Here is a 20,074-nt window from a genome sequence, read left to right on the forward strand (position 1 = left end):
GAACTATGAAATAAAATTAGAAAAAAAATAGAAAGGTTACAAGAATAACAGTAAGCAAGTTCCCTCATAGTGGAGAGACTAAATACACCAGAACAACCCATAGTTCAGAGAGCGAATGAGAAGCAGAAGCAACTGCAATGGAGAAGGAAAAAAAAAAATATATATATATATATATAATATAAATATATATATGACACTTTTCATTTGCCTCACAGTTCATCCACAATTCATGTTTTATCAGCTGTAATGAACAAAACATGATTGATTTTACTATTCATACAACATTCAGCTAGCATGAACTCATTCACATGGGATGGCAAGAAGCTGGAAGTTAAAAGGCTCTAATTTGGGGGAAAACAAAAATGCACAAAAATAATCCAGCAGCTAGTACAGGAAGAACTTAAGAACCTGAAGCCACAGACTGCAGGAGGAAGTTTTGCTGAGTACTATCCTGTAATTGTATTTTTCCCTGTGGTTTTTGGCTTTTTTCAGGCTACAAACTATCGAGTAACAAACTACATGTCCAGTTCGATTCTCTCATTTTTACCTACTTTCCTCGACTCCCCACAAAAGGAAGGATTCACATAGCCACTAGCATAAGAATGCCGCATTTCAATCTTCCTTATTGCCAAAAGCAGACATCTGGGGATTCCCAAATCCCTGAGAAAGCATTTCTACTTTTTTTTAGTAGTCATTACAATTAAACATGACTTCTCAGCCAAGGAAGCAACTGCCTGGTGCCAGTATATAAAGAATCAACACAGTTATTCCATGCTGTTGGCAGTGTCAAATCTCTTAAGGCTTCTGAGCAGAGGGTGAAAGATCACACTTGGGGTAGCTTTCTTACTTTGTACACAGAGGATAGAGAGGCAGGTGGTATTATGGTCCTGGAAGACTGAAAAGGAGGCCAACAAAACGAGTAATGTGATGCACCATGTTCCCTAGGGATAAAGTTACATAAAGTTTACAGACAGTCCATTTAAGGTTTCAGATCTGAAACCTATGAACAAAGCCACTCTTGGAAAAGGTCAAAGCACGCTAATCCCCTTCTTCCATTCTTGCATATACGCACCAAAACTACTTCACATGGGAACTGAAGTCCCTCAGCCTTTTTATTCATCTGAGGTCTTCTGGAAATACTTACTAGCTTCAGCATGAGTGAAAAGCACCCCAGAGAAAGTCTGACAAATGGCACACAGGTATGTCAGCATATTCACCTACCTAGCAGATGCATATCTAAAGTTAGTAACAGCTTTTAACTCTAAACCATAATACAGCGATTAGAAGAGGTAGAGACACTCACTAATGTGAACTTGCTATCATTCTCACGAACCTTAATGCCTAAGATAACATTACCCTATCATAAAGTTATTACTTTCTGGCCAAATCAGCTTAATATTTAGTTCTGCATTCCACCACTTTCTGAAACAAAGATGTACAGAATTTATTCAGCAGTAACAGGATGATGGACACAGCTACCAGTCGAAAATACAGGGTAAGCACAACAGTGGAGAGCAGCCGTCTTCTCACTACTGTATTCTAGAAAATTTTGTCAACTAAAACCTAGCCAAACTTCCATACGCTCATTAATCCCTCAAGAGTAATTCCAATGAACAAGGTACTTCCTCAGCCTGACTTTCCCTCACATAGAAAGGTCGATTATTCAGAAACATAACAACCTCATCCGCAAGGGTGTTGGAATCCAAATGTATTGAATTTTGCTGGGTGTCAAACAGTCACCATCAGAACTAAGCACCTCATCTAAGAAATGGGTCTTTCAGCACTACTTCAGATTGCCAGTAGAAATCACAGAATAAAGAGGAAAATAGTGTCTTTCATATGATATAGAAAAAAAGAAGTGCTTTATAATGTAAAATCAATTGTGGTTCCTATGCACTGAAGTCTGAATCAGATATGGCCCACAGGAAAACCCTCAAAGGACAGCAAGGCTGTCACCATTACAGATGGTGAGCAAAACCTGAAGGTTCTCTCAAGAGCACCAAGCAAAACAAACTCACAAATGCCCTTCAGAACACAGCAAACTTGTATACATACCATACTTGAAAACAGGAGTTCAAATGAAGGTAGTACCATACAGAACTACGTCTCAAATGAACCTGTTCATTTTACTAACACAACGGTTTTGACTGATCACTGCAATCACTGCCTTTATGTACGCGTGCAGACAAAACTGTGTTATTTTTTTTCTACAGATTATCTAGCTATAGCATATGAAATTGCCACAGTTTCACATTAAACAGAGTTTTTCTCATTGTATATAAGCAACAAGAATTTAACATATGGAAAAAGAACAGAAGAGTTTTTGTCATTTTAAATGAGAGTTATGAGATACAAGAAAAGAGCATTCAGAAGAAAAATAAAGCTTAAATTTAAAATAATTGTTTACAGGAACCAAAAACTTGCAGATATCAGTGACTTTGAAAAGAAGTTAATTTACGATGAGATTTTAAAGAAAGCCACCATACAAATCAACTGTAGCTGATATTCACAAATCCCATCAGGCAGTGTATAATCAATAGATATCAAGATGTTATAATCACAATATAATTGTATAATCAATATACTGTGATTATAACATCTTGATATCTAATCAAGAGAGTTAGGCAAAGTAGACAACGATAACAAAAAGAGAATAAGTGGAAGAGCTTACCCTTTGGCTGGGCTCACCACAAAACACCAAGAGAGGTGATCTCCAGAAGAGATCCTTCCCCTCTGGTAGCCAGCTCTTAAACAGGTCTAGGAGGAGTGCAGCCTGGCTCCACCCCTTCCGGCAGCACAGGTGAATTGCCTTCAGCTGTGCTCCAATGGCTGACTCATGGCTCGCCTCAGGTGATCAATCAGAGGTTCAGGCCGTGACCCAGCAGTTCCCATACAGGCAGCTACATGAAGAAATCTTTCATACCCAAACCCACCAGAAATAACACATTAGAACATATATCTGATGGCAGCAACGTATTGTACAAATGATTAAAAATTAGTACGGGTAAATGTTCATCTCACCTTCAATTTTCAAGAATGCAACATTGAACTTTAGTCAATTTTTACCTTTGACAGTTTCCAAGGGCTGCCAAAGCCCACAAGGATCCGTCCTGGCTACATTCAGTGCAAAAACGAAACCCTAGAAGACAAAAAATAAATAAATAAATAAATATGTATATATATAAAAAAATCAGACATCCAACATGGTCTTTTCTAGATAAAAACCACATAGAAATGAAAGACAATTGCCTCTGAAGCTCAGCAACGCTTACAAAGTATTTAGAAAATGTTATAGTTATCTTGTCAGACAATGTGGAGTAAACAAAAACTTGTAATTGCAAAAGAGCAATACAGGTTCCTCTCCTCTCCCTCAATGTAACATATGCAGTATTGTGGAGATGGGGAAGAAAAAGAGCTATGGTTACACACACTGTTACCTAACCCTCTCTCTTCAGTACTCTTCTACCTCAACTGCCACCCTAATCTAGGAAATTATTCTCTAAACACAAGAAATTCACACGTTGCAAAATGATTTATTTGCTGATCCGTAGGGTCAAATTTGGATTTAAGTTTCAGCAAACTTAGACTTCTACAGAATAAAGTTGCACCACTCCTGGAAATGCATTTTAAGCTACCTCCAAGAAAACCCTAAAACCACAACACAGTTTATTAATTCAAGATAATTATTACTCACCCATCCCCAAACAATTAGGCCAACAACCAGTACTGAGAAAAAAAAAAAAAAAAGAAAAAAGAATGCTTATCCTACCCGCGAAGCCATTTAAGAGGCAAGAAAACCATTTGATGAAGACTGACAGTAAGCTAACCAGAATGCTGCAGCCTGACATTAAATTCTGCCTAAAAACACGTCTTGCATGACAGAAACATCAACCTGATACTGAACAGGATATTTCTCTTCTGAGATTTTACTGTCATTATCAAAGCCTGTAGAAACTTTGCCACTGTTGGGAGGAGGGAAAGGAAAAAAAAAAAACACAAGAAGAAAACCTTTTTGTGGTTTAACTCAGCAAGCAGTTAAACATCACACAGGCATTCATTCAGTCCCCACCGCAAACGGGATAAGAGAGAGAACTGGAAACTAAATACAATTCATGGATTGCGATAAAACCTATTCACTAAGACAGAAGAGGAAAATGGAAACAAATATGCAATGGTAACTATATAGATACAGCCACAATGCAATTACTCGCCACATGCTGACTGAAACCCAGCTAACAATACAACTGCCTGCCAGCCAGCATCCTGCCAACACCACAACTGCCCACCATCCGCCATCAACTAAAAACCAGCAACCCCAGAGAAGCAACTGCCCCTGGGTAACTCCCCCTCAGTTTTACAGCCTCCTGTATGATGTCAGGAGGTACGGAATACTCCTTGCCCAATTCAGGACAGCAGTCCTGGCTCCACCCTGCCCTCTGCCGCCACACCATAAAGGCAGCGGCTCTTGCCAGCGAGCTGCCTGGCCAGGCGCCAGGTGAGCACCATCATGCAGCAACAAGCAGTGCAGTGGCACACTACTAACACTACATACACATACACACGTTACCGTTTTCTCATTACTATCATATTACCCTTCACAACAGTTTTGAACTGCTTGATCTATTTTGAACCATTACTTATCTGTAGGTACAGGACTGAAACAGCCTTCCATCCAGAAACGAACAGGTGAAGCAGTACTGACCCACAGGCACAGCACGCGATCTGCTCAATCACTTTGAAATAGTTTTCCAAGTGAGCACTACCACCTTAATGACTCGATGTTCCAAAGACAGTAGCAGCTTCGTACCTAAAGTGAGGATGCTTTTTTTAAAAACAAAGCAAAAAAACAAACAAGGCATTTTTAAATTGTTGCTACAAACTGAGGTTCTGGAGAAAGAAGTCTAATAAAACTCTAACTCCCAATCTATTTTGCAATAAGTGAATGCACACCCACACCATTGTTTGTAAATGCTCCACTTTTCCCTATTGATTTCTAAATGCTATAGAAAAGAAATGAAAATTGAATTGTTCAACTAAACGATTATTTATCATTCACATCCCTGAAACATCTCAGAAATATCCAGCAAGCCATTTAGAACAGTATTATTTAACCACACAACACTTTACAGGTGAAGTAAAAGACTTTTGTCAGCTTAAAACACATATGTGACATCCACCCCCATCCAATGAGAATATCAGCCAAAAAGCAAGACTAACATCTGTGTCGCTTCAGACTGAAAAAGATCTGAAGGTGGTTGGCTTTCTGGGCTATCATTTTATGGGCTGCATTTAAGAGAGGGGTGGCAGCAGGGAGAGGGAGGTGACTCTCTGCCCCAATACTCTGCCCTTCAAATCCCCAGCTGGAGCACTGCATCCAAGTCTGTGACCCCCCAGTACTGGAAGAATGTGAAGCTGTTGGAGCGGGTCCAGAGGAGGACCTCATCTTAGAATGGCCCTCTAAGATGATCAGAGGGCTGGAGCAGCTCTCCTATGAAGAAAGGTTGAGGGAACTGGGCTTGTTTAGTTTGGAGAGGGCTCTGGGGAGACCACATTGTGGCCTACCAGTACTTGAAGGGAGCTTACAAGGAGGGAGAGAGAATTTTTACATGGTTTGGTAGCGACAGGATGAGGAATTCCTTTAAACTAAAAGAGGGGACATTTATGTTCTATGTTAGGAAGAACTTTTTTTTTTTTTTTTTTTTTTTTTTTTTTTTAAACTCTGAGGGCAGTGAGGCAGTGGCACAGGCTGCTCACAGAAGCTGTGGTGCCCCACCCCTGGAGGCTCAAGGCCAGGTTCGATGAGGCCCTGGGCTGCCTGAGCTGGAGGGGGGCAGCCCGGCCCATGGCAGGGGTTGGAAATGGATGATCTTCAAGCTCCTCTCCAATCTAAGCCATTCTATGGTTCTATGAAGTACTGCAGAAGCTAGCCAAAATAACAGGTTGTTTTTTTCCCCACAAAGAGTTTGCTATAGGATGGACACTGAAATACCACAGCATTAGTATCTAGCAAAAGCACTAGAAATTCCAGCCAAACCACCAAATGCTTATGAACCATTAATGCCTCTTCCTGTGAAAGAACTGCTGCTAATTACACCAATAACATGTCCTACCTCATCACAGAATCTTGGTCGTGAAAAGGAGTATGGATTCCTATCTCTAATAGAAGGCCTTTAGTGAGTTATCTATTTAAAAGACTGATCATTTTCCTACCATTACTGTAAAAAATACAAAGCTATGTTTCTAGCACAATAACAATGTTAATTAGCAAAATGGCTCAAAAAACTCGAATCCAGCAAAACCAGACTGGGTTCAAGGCAGAACATGACATGCAGATGAGTAACACTGCAAAGATGGTACAGCAAGGAGAATCCCAGCCTTTGCTGCAGTCAGAAGAGAATGTAAATATCATGGATACATCTCTGAACTCAGATCCTCAAATTATCTAATTCTGTCAACAGCTAGCTTTTGGGATGTGTCAGCATGCTTGTCTGGAATGCAAAGAAAAAATTATTAAGAAAAGCAGACACAGTTCAATTACTGCCCAAGGGAAGGAAGAGGGGAGCGAAAGCAAAAATGAAAGCAAAGAAACCCCAGCCACAACTTAGGCACCTCTGAAAGAACAAAGTTGGGAGGGATCCTACCTTCCTCCCCCCCCAAAAAAGTCTGACGTCCTAAGTGCTAACCAGTTAATTACACATACTGATTTAATATCCAGGTGCACTGCAAGATCAGACTCAACGAGTTACTCTGCAATTACAGAAACAATTCAGTATATCTACACACTGCTAGGGCACATAAATTGTCATCCTCTGTCACACCAGTCCCACATGCACATACACTGTAGTCTCCACAACATTCTTTATGTAGTTCTGGTTCTAATACAGCCAACTGCAGCAATTCATTTAGCTGAGGTAAGATATCTCTGAAGCTGCACAATACCCTCTACAGAGTCAGGACTCCCAGGCTAGCTTTTTCCCCTAAGTATTTTTTAGGGAGCTCACCAAGTTCATGGCTTACAGCAAGTACCTCCTTTCTGCTCACATCACATAAGCTGCCTCTGTAGGAACACCACGGTATCGCAGGTGCACAGAAAGGAACAGGTCACAATCAGTACGATGTCTTCTTCAAACTCTCCCTGCAGTCTCCCATTCAAATCTGGATAACACCAGTAACACATGTGACAGAATTTCCTATTGACTGAGAAATATCACAGAATAGTAGGAAATTGTAAAAATGTTTGCAGCTGAGAGGAAGAATGGGGTGGAAACTTGATTAAGAACTGAGATAACACACACAGGTGCACTCAAGGAAAGCGCTTATGTTATTCTGAGAACTCCTGAGTATTGATTACATGTAAAAATTAATCTCATTAATAATTGTTGGGCGTGTAATCCTATTTTGAAAGAATGATGACATACAAACATCACTGAACTGGCCAACACTTAAGCACATTTCAATTCATTCAGAACTCACTACCCTGTCTTAACAACAGCTAAGCTAAAAAATACTTCGGTTTTAGTTTTGCAAGACATAACTGACTTCCAGGAACAAGGAGGGATCCAAAACCACTGGTTTACCACCACATACCCAAGTTAGCAGTGCACAAAAAAAATCTAAATTATTGCAGTGGCTATTATAGGTACTATTAAAAAAAAAGAAGTTTAGCATTTAGTTAATCAACAGGTGGCATGTTTCTGGATTCACTGCATCATCCTGCTGCCGACTGCTCGCGCTGAAGGTGTACAGCATCATGTAGTGACAAACTGTTCCTCCCATTGGAATAGCTGGCATAAACCAAAATATATATTTTTTTCTGAGCTTCTGGCACTAACTAAGAGCTTTTTGAGTGTAATTTCCATTCATTCCATTTCTGACTAGCAACAGTACACTTGGAGACAAAAAGGGGGTCCTTGCCACTGCCATTTAAGTATCCCAAAATGTTTGACAGAGGTTAATTTTAAACTCAGTTCCAACTTCCACACCGCAGTGCTTCTGATAAAGCAACAACACGCGTGTGCACAGCGCCCCAAAGGCCTCAAGCTGTCTAAAATCATCACCTCACAAAAGCCAGCTGACGTAACTACACAAAAACATGACATATCCAATTAAGAAATAGAGAAGATGGCCCGAAGCAATTCACAACTTCAAAACAGCACAGAAATATTTCTTGCTTTTCACCCCTCACTCCCCCCGCCCCCCATCTACAGTACACTTGCACTGCAAAGGCCACCATTTGCCATAAAAATTGTTCAGGACAATCCACATTTCACCACAGTAGTCCTTCACTGCATTTCACTTCCCAAGACTAAACAGGGAAATGTCATTTGTAATCATTTAGGAACAATGAAGTAGGAGGAGAGATCCCACTGGTGTCTGAGAAAGAACTGATCACTCTTCTGCAGTATTTAGAAAAACTTATTTGTCCTAATTAGGTGGAAGGAAATCCAGAAGACACACCTGAAAGAAAAAAATAACTAAAGATACAATTCTAAACAAAGCACCCAGGAAGAAAGGGAAAAAGCAGAAATCTTTTATTATTTTTATTTTTTTAAAGGAAGAAACAGAGGAAACCAGCATTCAGCAATGACAGTTGAGTGCTGCACAAAAAATCACCAGTGTTCTACAAAACATGACATGAGACAAAACATCCATCATGTTTAATTCAGTGTTGGCTGCACAACTTCATACTTTTGTTCAATATTAACTTATCTGCACTGAAGCTGTCTGCTCTAGATGGAAAATGACTCAACTGTTAGCACTGATCTGACACAGCCACTTTCAACAATACAAATAACTGTAACATGGAACAGATACCCTGTGTGCCCTGTTCTTCTAAGGGACCGTAAGAACAGAAGGCCTATACAAACGTTCTGTCATTAACCTACAGGTACAGAACGCGAGCCTTGAACCACAGCACTACACCAAGAGCCCAAGTATAAATTAGCAAAACCACTTCAGGACGTAAAGCACTGCTGAAGCCTGGTCTGGTGGTTGGTGACCCTGCTCATGGCAGGGGGGTTGAAACTAGATGATCACTGTGGTCCTTTTCAACCCAGGCCATTCTATGATTCTGTGATTTGCTAAATGGACAACTGCATAACACGAGTCATTCAGAAAAGCAATTTTTTCCATTAAAGAATGTATCCCCCGTTGAATCAATGTTAAAGAGGAAATGAGAAAAGAGCAAAACAAGACTTCTTTTAAAATCCTAGTTACATGGCTTTATCTAAGCAACTAATAATACTTCTTAACTAACGTCTGTATCATTTCTTTTTAAAGCCAAATTTGTGATCACTTGATCACGTGGATACTGGGTCATCCATCACATGCAAAATAATAGTTAAGAACGGCAGCTCTGTACGACACAAAAATGGTGCAGTCAGACTCCCCATGCAGAAAATCCTGTCTCTAGCTCATGAGTCTGAAGACAACCTTGAATAATGAACTGAAGACAGAACATTGCACTGCCACCTTCCCAGTGTTCCAAAACATTTACACAAACAACATCGAAGGTCCAAGCGTTCCTCCTCTCACTAAAGGAAAAAAGAAACTGCTAAGTGTGTTGTTTAAGACTGTTTTGCTTGCACCATTTTGCTGCCTCCCAACGCATAAAGAAGCAGAAAAGTTCTCTTATTTCCTGTTCATACTGGGTTTGCTAAAGAATCCATGAAAAGTTACAGTGAACACAGGATGTATTTTTGTCTCTAGTCTGCAGCAGCAGCCTACCCTACGCTACAGATCACTTCTCTGCTGCAATCAAGGTTAAATCCCAACTGCAGCCAGCCCAAGGCCACTCGCTGGCTAAGTCTGCCCAACTCCTTTGTGCACTGTCCCCTCTATTCAGTGTGGCTGAAGCATATCTATACTTCATATATATGAAATTATGTGTGCGTGTATGTGCATCCCCAAAACTGCTTGTCCTTTTTCTCAAGCCCTTCAACACTTCATCCTAAAGTTTGTGAGAACTACCAAAATCGAGGGTGCTGGGAGTACGCTTTATCTTACCTGACCAACTGCATCTTCTTGAATCACACCCTACGTTCATTTATCTCTTGGTGAGCTCTCCAGAGCAGAGGACGCTCCCCCTGTGCTCTCCCCATCCAACCTCATTTGACAGGCAGGTTTGGTGATGACTGAAGCAGCTGGGAACTAAAATGTGAGGAGCTGAGAATACCGGCTACTTTTTCAGCTCTATACCAAAGTTTTACTCAGCTAATGCAATGAAAGAAAATTTAAAAACAAACAAACAACTCATTTCTTTCAATTGTTCATCTTATGCTCACTTAGGTGTCCCAAACGAATGCTTTACAGGCACAAATGAGAGCTATTTCACACTGCTAACACGGCTTCTCTCACGATAATAGCAACAGTGCTCGGAATCTTAATGGCACACAAGCAGTCATTACCACCAGCATTACAACTGGGGTGTAATTTAATGGTGCTCTGGTGGCAAAAAACGAGGATGCAGTCAAGATGGACAAAGTGAGAGCAATCCACTTACACACTCCCTAAGGTTCAGCGTTGCTGAAGAAAAACAAGTAGAACAATAGCAAGGCTTTATTTCAGGGTATTTGCAAAACGAGGGAAAGCCTTCAGAAAACAGAGGACTTGAGTTTCAGAGTGGGAAGGAGAATGAGAGGGGTGGTAACTAGACCAGACTTGAAGCATTTTTGTCCATCTTAAAATGTTAGCACGAGAGAGAAAACAACTTCTCAACAGCTTGACTTTAAACCTGAAAGCTACAAATAACTTTACTGCTAATAATTCCATCCGAATCATCACATCAGGTTATTTACACCATGAAAGGGAGACCACTCAGGATCGAAGTTTCCCTTTTCATATAGAAGTAACAGTTACGAAGACCTATGTAACAATATGTTAATCAAACAGAAGCAGAAACAAACTAAAAACTGATAAAGTAGGAAATGGGCACATGCCCTGGAAAGAAGGGCGGCTTACCCGTCCATTGACACTTTTAAATGGGAACTTCCAGAGATGATTTAAAACAGCACCATTAAAATCCTTCTAACACATCACAGGACTGGGAGGTAATGCCCCTTTCAAACTCTTCAGTTCTTATTATCTGCACGTATTATAATTAGAAGAATATCAAAATCTTCTTTCTTAGCACACCTCAGTACTGCTGCTAACTCCAGTAGACGCAATACACAAACAAGGGAAAAAGAATCTTTGTCACACAGAGAAGCTCTAGATCTTACAGCCTGCAATGCAGCTTGGGGGGGACACCTCATCAAATTGGGCTGAGACAGAGCAGTGAGGATGATGGGGATCAGGGGATCCTGTTGAGAACGAAGCTTCAGTCACAATTTACATTTCAGTTTAGTCTCTGCTGCTTTACACCCTGAAATATTCTGAATGGATGCTCCACACATCACATGTCTAGTCATAAACAACTGACTTCTTGGTTTTAAGCAAAGACATTTTCTTTGGCTTCCTGCTAACATGATTACATATGCAGAGAAGTTCAGATCTTAACAGTATTGAAGTTAAAGGAAAAAAAAGGAATACGAAGTTAAGCAAATAATTTTGAACTACAAATGCAAACATCAACTTCCAGTGTAACCAGCTGCCAAGTTCAGCTTCATCAATATTTATAGCTTGACATCAGTCTGAATTGGACTTCTCAGCTATTTAGGTGCCTAAGAAAGGGACAGGAAGCCAATTTTCAAAAATCTGTTCTATATTTAACAATGTTACTTCAACCCTCTTCAAAGAAATGAGGCAATGCATTTCATTTTTATGGCTTTTTTTTTTTTAATTTAAAAAGAATATGAAGTTATTAGTGATACAAGTCCAGTCTTCAACAGTGCGAACTCTGCTAAACACACTCAGTTAGGACTACTGAGCGTGCAACTACTTGTAAGAGAAGATTGGGGCCCGCTGAAGCAAGTGCCAGGGCACCAAATATTTTGTCATTTGGGGGTGGAACAAAGCAGCTCTCCAATATTCTAGAAGTGGCATTGTACTTAAAAGGTAGGTAGCCAGCATTTATTAAACTGAAATACAGTAATAAATACTCAAGTTTACCTTTTGGCAACACACGATAACTGATTTTCACACCTCCATCATACCTAAAAACCAAGCTCTTTAACTTTGCTCCTGGGTTTGAACATTTTTCGACATTTAAATGGGGGGGGGGGTTTGTTCATTATTAAATTTTAAAATGAACCAATATGAATTCCCAGCTGTTTTTTAGAGTTGCAGCTTTGTAAAACTGAGATAACATTGAGGTAGTCAGTCTCCTTCCACGGCTGAGGCAGGGCCAAGTGCAGCTGATACACAGTATCCACGCAGAACTACCAGTTTATCTAGTTACCCAAACTGGTGAAAGCAACATCATCCAACGCAGCCTAAGCACGGGGTTACAACTGCAGACAACCAGACCAATTACGTCTTTGTGTTCCTGCCCGCCCTGAGGCCACGCTACCGTATGTGGTCAGGAGGATTTTCCATGGCTTATTAGGCAAGGTCACAAGCATTTGATACAATGGGATTTACATCTTTGGTCTGAAGCGTTTCTCCCCGCACTAGTTCACCTTTCTCATCAGAGGAAGACTTCTTGATTTGAATGCGTTCTCTTCAACAGAGAAGTTCACTTCCAATAGGAGTGAAGGTGACCGGTTGATCTTAATTGTTTCTCTGCGTACTTTAAAAATTTGGAGCTATTTTACTGGAAACAAATTGTTTCAAAAGTGAGTGAAAAAGCTGAGCTGTGCAGCAAAGAACGTATTTCCCCTTTCAAGCCTCATTCAGCAGATTGAGTGCAAGCAGAAATGCAGATAATGCTCCTCTAACCTTTTGTTAAATACAATTTAAAAAACTCTGAAAAATAACTGAAGTCTGTATTCCTCACCCTCTCACAACAGTCACGTTTGTAATTGCAAGTGTATACAGCAATTAAAACCCAATAAGGCCGAATCATTTGACAAATAGAGTTAGAAAGCTGGTTTGGAAACAAAGTTCCCCTGAGAACCCAATTACATATGGAAGGATATGAATTTAAATTACAACGGCTGTAAAACTTCCTCTGTGGAAGTGCTGGTGGTGCCAAAGTGCTCTTTATTTAATTTCTTCTTAGGAGCTGTTTAAGTTCAGCTTAAAAAAAAAAAAAATAAAACAAGAAATTCAACACAAATTTCAGAGCGCGCGCGTGTTCTAATAGCAATTAAACTACCACATTTAGAGCCATGTAACGATATTGTGATAATCATGACAAACTTACCCCAGAAAATTCCTCAAGAGGGTCGCAAAAATAAATAAATAAATAAATAAAAACCAAAACCAAACCCACAAAGGTGGAAGTAGCTGACAACATCCTAGAGCCACTATTTGATGCAACGTCATGGCGTTCTTTCTTCAAGTGATTTCCAGCTGCTTCAGATCAAGGATGGCCCATAATTCATGCCACTGTGAAGCATTGCTTTTCACAAGAAGCTGGGGCAAGGGAACACACTGCATTCCTTTACCTCAGGGACAAAACATTTCACTTAACTACTTGATCCTAAGTTTGTATTCAAGACATCAGCCTTCCAGTGAGATCTTCCACCTACTAATCTTAATTCAGAGTATCTGCAGTCAGTGTGCAAAATCCAGCAAGCTGGGTTATTTGAAGCAATGTATCACTGTATGAGAGAAGGAAGCAAACGTACGATGCAACTTCATCTTGTACTTCTGGAAACACTTAGGAATCATGAAGTTATGATACAACCGTGTGAAAAAGCAGATTCTACTGCTGGCTGTAGCAAGAAAATCAAATGTACACCAAGTACTTCAACTGTCTCCAGAAAAGGAAATCAGATTATTTCTAAGGAACCACAAACATTCCAGGGGAGAAGTAATACGTTTTCACGTGTACAAGTGAAGATCTGGGTAACTCACGTCTCCTGAGCCACAGACAGTGACTAAGATGTCTGCACCTGTAGCTACAGCCCATGCTGACGCAGGGTGCCCGTGTAATTTATATCTCTTGGCTGTAGGAAGCAGAAGTCAAGAGGGACTGCTGTTAACACGGGAATCGCCTCAGGGCCAACGCATGTTTAACGCACAGCATGCCGGCAGCCCCAGAGGGTTCCTGTTGTCTCCTGAGATGAGTCCATTTCCTACCATGAGCGTGATTCAGGGATGAGGCTCTCATAGGGGTCACGGGGCCCTGGAGGTCAGCAAGGAGCCTCAGAGCAGCCCAGGGATTTGTCTGTTCTGATGCCATGCCAATCTAATAAATCAAACTTAAAAGAAGAATGCTGGCCTAAGGCTTTGCAAACGTATCGCGTCTTCATTTAAAATCAGACTTAAAATTTCACTTATGAAACTTGTCTGCTTTTGCCACGTGACAAACGCACTAAGGACCTGCAAAGCACAATCAATGTTATAAGAAAAGCAAGACTAAGATAGGAAAAAATGCAGTTTCAGGATAGAAGATCAGGAAGGAAGAACAGGAAAAGAAAACATTTGTAACTATTAAAAGAAAAGCTAGAATCTGAAAATGTCCAAATTCAGGGAAGTTATCAGCATAGGCGCAACTAATGTTCTTTGTGGACCACTACTAAATCCAACAGCACAAAAGAACAAACTTCTCCTATGGTAGAAGCCTTCGCTGCCAAAAGCTCAAGATACTAGTGAAAAAACTTCAGTCAGGTTGTTATCACTATAGTTCATTTCACTGCACTCTCAACAGCTAAAATGAAATCACAGAAATTAGATCAACTAAAACCATTACAGAGCTATTTCCCTCGCTGCTCACTGAGATGGTTTAGAGGGCTCTTCCTCACAGAACACCCTATTATTGTATCACCTTTTGCCTAATCCTCTGTCAGGCTATTTAAAATTATCAACCCTTTGTTTTGCAACTTCACTTCTTATCCTCTCATCCTCTAATTAGCTTTTCAGCCTTCAATCTTCTGCCCGACAGGGTCAAAATACGCTGCCTCTCAGTTTATACTTGACACATTTATTTTGAGCAGTGCCCCACGGCCCGCAGCAGGAACACTGTCCTACAGTAGCTCCCATTTCTCCAGTCAAACAGCGGATTTCTCAAAAAACCCAAGAGCTAAACTAAGAGCTACCTTTAGACGTATTTTACTTACCCTTATAAATAGATGTCTTTTTTTCCCCCAGTCAAACACTTATTTTCAGATTTTTCACGGAGGGCCCATTGTGCTTTTCCTAATCTGCACACATTACCTCAGGAAATACATGCGAGATATCTGATTTCAGAACTTCTAAAGCTGGCGAGGCCCAGAAACGCAATCCGTACTGAGTAGCTGAAACTGGAAAAGGTCATCTCCATAGCTCACTGCATGGTAAACACGGGGAACATCCAAACTCCAACCACAAACCTTACGCCGATGAGAACTTAAAAACCTCAGAACTTCCCCTATAACATGCAATCTTTAAGTGCAAAAAATGCCCTCTTCTTCTTACCACTACGAGAAGGAAAATGTACTCGATAGACTTATTGCCTCCTGTTCCATGGAAGAAAAACGAAAACAACAAAACATCCATTCTTTGAAGCAAAGCGTGCTTACTTCCCTGGGGAAAAAAAAAAAGTTTTCATTATTTTTGCACATAGCAAAGAAAATATGGAAAGTAAAGCAGAGAAATGTGAAGAAGCATAAGAGTTTTACTGTCTGCTGAAAGTGACAGGGAAGAGGAACCAGAATACCCTACCAGCTATTACCCTCATCAACTCACAAGCAGAAATGCCAACTGGCAGCTCCTTGTCTGACAGTGACAGCTGGCTCCAGTACCAGAACACGTCCCTGCTTCTATTAGCAGACGGCAGCAGAAAGTTTAGTTTGGATTAACAAGAAATCGAGAGCAATTCTTCAGAGTCTACATCACACACTGTGTGTTGGAAGAACAACAAATTTTAGTGCGTACTTTTATCTGAAAAAGGAAAAAGTTATTATTAAGGTATGGAACATTATCAGCAAGAATCCAGGAATCCTGCTATACCACATCCTGTTAAACAATTAGAAAGACACAGTATTAATTGCTCTACATACCCATCACTAAGTTCTTGCTATTAGAACACAAGGCAGATAACTTCCTATCCTTTCCCCAAGACAATGTAACATTTTTCAATTATTTTTTTCCAAAATACATCAGAAAGACCATTCAAAGTATTTCCAAAGGCAGCTCAGACACACACACTGTAAGGGCTGAGGTGGCAAAACTTATGCTGAACAAGACCCACCGGTACCTATTTGAGAGTTTCAGATACGTCCTCCCTTACCTATGCATTAAATACACTTAATTTATCATATGAAAACAAACAAATGCCAATTCTTCACAATGACAGACTTACTGATCCAGACATAAAACTCAGAAGAAGGCTGCATGAAAAATAAAATCTCATACTAATAACTGAAGTAAGATGTAAGGGGCATCGTAAGCACTGTATAATTTGTAAGTTGTTGGTACAGACAAAACTAGTGAAGGTAACGACAGCATCAGAGCAATTGCTGAAGAAGATCATCGCAAAGAAGCTGCACAATGACTGCTGATCATCATTACTGCACAAGCCAGACTATCCATGTATAAAAAGACATTCTGAGAGGAAAAAAAAAAAGGAGGAAAATAAAATAAGATAATGGCAATAAGCAGCAAGGACAGAAGATTTTGCATCCAAGTATCCTGTGGAAGACAGAGAATAAAGTAACCAAACCATCTGGGAGACTATTAATAAACCCACTCTAATCAATAACTAAGCTCCTAGGATGTTTTTTCTATGATCTCCAGTTTGTAATTCTTAATAATTGTAAATGCAGCCTTCCATGAGCAGAAGCACACCATTTTTACCATAAAACAAAATCAAGAACCAAGAGAACAAAATCCATTTGAACTTCTTCTCAAATGATGAGCTCTGCAGCACTCCTCAAACTCATTCCACCATTCTGGATGCAACTACACACCCCACTGTTCCAGTTGCAGCTATGTCTACATATCAGGCATTACTTTTGCAGAACAATTGATTTCTGTTTCACTGCTACTTACCATTGGAGGCAAACCTCAGGCTAAACTTACTGTTTCAGAACTACATTAGTTTGTTGTCTCCGAAGCTCCCTCCTCTTCAAGTCATTCCCCAACCCTGGAAGTGGTTATTCCACATCAAGTTGTAAGGATCAAACACTCATCACCACACAAAGCCACCAGACAATTTTCTAACTGCAGAGTTTGATTGCAATATTCAGTCACACAGTTGCCAGCAGGCGATACTTTTTCTGATTCACAGTTTCGAGATTTTTCTTCCCCAACATCAGGGCGGACCAAACCTTATTTTTTAAGATTTCCTGCTCAGATTTCCAGCTGAATGTGCAGCTATGCAAACACTGCAGAAACATTCCAATTCCTACACTGTTTTATAAACCAGGGTCACTGTTTTTCCCAGTACTTTCACATTACTGGAATTAAGAGAATCTTTTTTACTAAGCAGCCCGATAACATCATAAGGAAACAAACGAAGACTAAGTTGACGAGAGAATTATGCACATTAGAATTTTACCAATTAGCACTGCCAATTCTGAGTTAACTGCATGTAGACGTGCATAGTTTTACATGAAATTGTATATTCACAAAATGTTTACATACAATATAGCTAGCCAAGATGAAAGTAAAAGATATAACGATCATCTCACCAAGTTCTACAACATAATATCTGCCTGCACCTCACTGCCACCACAACTTCACAGCAGAAAAGCTAATGCATGCTTGCTGCCACACAGGGTTCCACAACTCCCCTCAACTTTTTTTTTTGCCAGGCCATTTATATCTTCACCACAGAACTGCCAAGCTTTACCTGCCTGGTAGCAGAGTTAGCAACGCATGGGGGAGGAGCCACCTTCACCAAGCACTCCCAAGGTCCATCAGCACGGAAGCCCCAGCACTGACAGTGGATCACGCAGAAAAGCCCTGACCTTATCTTTGAGTTCAGGACCTCGGGTGCCGCAGATCAGAGCATTTGCTGAGCTCCTCAGCAGCACACGTGTTCCCAGGCACCTGCACTGTCACAGCAAGCATAGGAAAGGTGGGATTGCTAAGCAACTTCAGTACAGATGAGCTTAATAGAAAGCCGCTTGAAGAAGCAAAGCTGTTCTTTATACAATCATACCAAAAAATGAAGTTCAGTTCATCTGAATAGCAATGTTACTGGAAAGCAGTACACAAAACTTTCATACAGAGCTACACAAAATGCAAGGGTTTACCTACTGCTACTCAGAAAGGTTTTGTAGATGAAAGCAGGACTGGAATCTGACAAGCTGTGGCTAAATATGATTATGGAGTGCAAAAAAAAAAAAAAAGGCAGGAAAAGTTAACTCTAAAGGCGCTCTGCAGACTCGACGGAGAGATATCAAAGTGACCGATCGGGGTAGCAAAAGATGGCAAACGAACAGCGGGGAGGATAAAGCGGCGCATACAGCGTTAAGCCCATCTGCTACGGCCGGGACAGCACTGCACTGAGCCCACCAACGCCTCAGCCGTGCCTCGCGGCAGCCGCCAACAACCCTCGGGACACCGCGCTGCCCACCGCCGCCTCTCCACACCCAACCACGGGCTTCTATCGCTACCAACACACGGGGAAAGTTTTCTACCCCCCTCTCCGCGCCGCCGGGACACACCTCTCGGCACCGTCCCTCCTCCCACCCACATCCTCGCATCGACGTTCCACACAACCACCGCGGGCCAGCCGGAGGACCGCCGTCACCTCAGCGCCGTCCCCACAGCGCGGCTCTCTCCCGTTTCGACCCTCTCCCCGGGAGCCGGGAGCCGCACACCGCGGGGCCTCAGCCCGATACTCCCCCCCCCCTCCTCCTCCTCCTCCACCCCCGGGCCCCGTCTGTGGAACCGGAGCGACGCAGCTTCTCCGCCCGCCACCGCCGCGTTGTGTGAGCCCCCCCTCAGCCTGTCCGCGGCTTACGGGAGGGTGGGGGGGGTGGGGGGCGCGCGCGCTGTAAGCGCCAATGGCCCCTCACGGGCGGCGCGCGCGGCCCGCGGGCGGGAATGGCCCTGACGGAGGCCGTGAGGGGAAAGGTGGAGGGAGGGGGGGAGAGGGGGCAACGCACACTCACCGCTGAGGCGCCGCCACGCTGAGCCCCCTTCTCCTCAGTGCCGGGGGGCGGCTCCGCCCGGGGAACAACGAACGCCAAAAGGCTGCGGAGCGCGGCCTCCTTTCACCGCCGACAGAAATTTAAAAAAAAAAAAAAAAAAAAAAAAAAAAAAAAACACAAAACAATTTAAAAAAAAAAAAAAAAAAAAAAAAACTTTCCTCGCCGCCGTCTCCCTCCCCCGAGGAGCACGAACCCAAACACACTAAGACACGCCCCCGCACCGCCCCTCGCACCGCCCATTGGATTGCGCCCCGACGACCCTCACGCTGATTGGCTGACTCGTCTGCTCGTCTCATCTCTCTCCGCCCCTGAATGTTGTCTATTGGGGAGAGCTACATGGATCTCCCCGCCCATTAGCCACGGCCCACGTCCATCAAAGAGAAACATCCGCCTTCCAGCTCCTCTAATTGGACAGTCTCGCCAGTGCTCCCTCAATGATTGGCTGCCCCGGCTGACTGTCACGTATTGACGTCGCCTCCCTCGCTGGCTGCCCGACCCTCCTCCCACTCCTCCCGTTGGCTGGGAGGTTGGCCCAGTAAATGAGACGCCCGCCCCTGTATGCCCCGCCCCCTCCACGCTACGGATTGGCCAGTGGGTTGCGCCCTCGCACGCCATTGGCGAAGGGATGTGCTCGTCACACTGAAACACGAAGAGGTCCGCCCATCGAGCCGCGGCCCTCGGCGGCGGCGCTGGAAACGAGGTCGGAGGGGAGGCTGCACCAGCGTGCGTCCTTCCTCTGCCCAATGGAGGAGACGGGCACACGCAGCAATAAGGAGGACCGCGGCCATCGCCGCCTCGTGATGCCAGGCGGCAACAACGCCACATTCCTGCCGTCTGCAACGACATTTGCTTCTTGCCCCGCCCTTCTCACACAGCGATTCGGCGGGGCGGATGTCAGTCGCACTACTCGCCAGTCCACTTGTGCGCGGCGACTCCTCCGCAGCCAA

The 20,074-nt window shown here is 42.5% G+C and overlaps 1 protein-coding gene across 10 annotated transcripts in view; it reads right to left on the reverse strand.

Moving 5' to 3' along the window:
* TNRC6B (trinucleotide repeat containing adaptor 6B) overlaps window positions 1-19,200 on the reverse strand; it is a 127,690-nt gene extending 108,490 nt beyond the window's left edge. For 7 of the 10 annotated variants that reach the window (XM_042889454.1, XM_042889464.1, XM_042889463.1 and 4 more), the window contains exons 1-2: window positions 19,089-19,199; window positions 3,067-3,139 (exon numbers count right to left, since the gene is read on the reverse strand). The gene's annotated coding sequence lies outside the window, so the exon portion shown is untranslated. Of the gene's footprint in view, window positions 1-3,066; window positions 3,140-15,104; window positions 15,124-17,016; window positions 17,095-19,088 lie in introns of those variants that run through there. The other 3 variants (XM_042889465.1, XM_042889452.1, XM_042889453.1) reach the window with 3 other exon arrangements.
* Between the last annotated feature and the right edge of the window lie 874 nt (window positions 19,201-20,074).

This window comes from Lagopus leucura, unplaced genomic scaffold, assembly GCF_019238085.1.
Source record: "Lagopus leucura isolate 7727_CA_CO unplaced genomic scaffold, USGS_WTPT01 Super-Scaffold_100159, whole genome shotgun sequence".
NCBI lineage: Eukaryota > Metazoa > Chordata > Aves > Galliformes > Phasianidae > Lagopus > Lagopus leucura.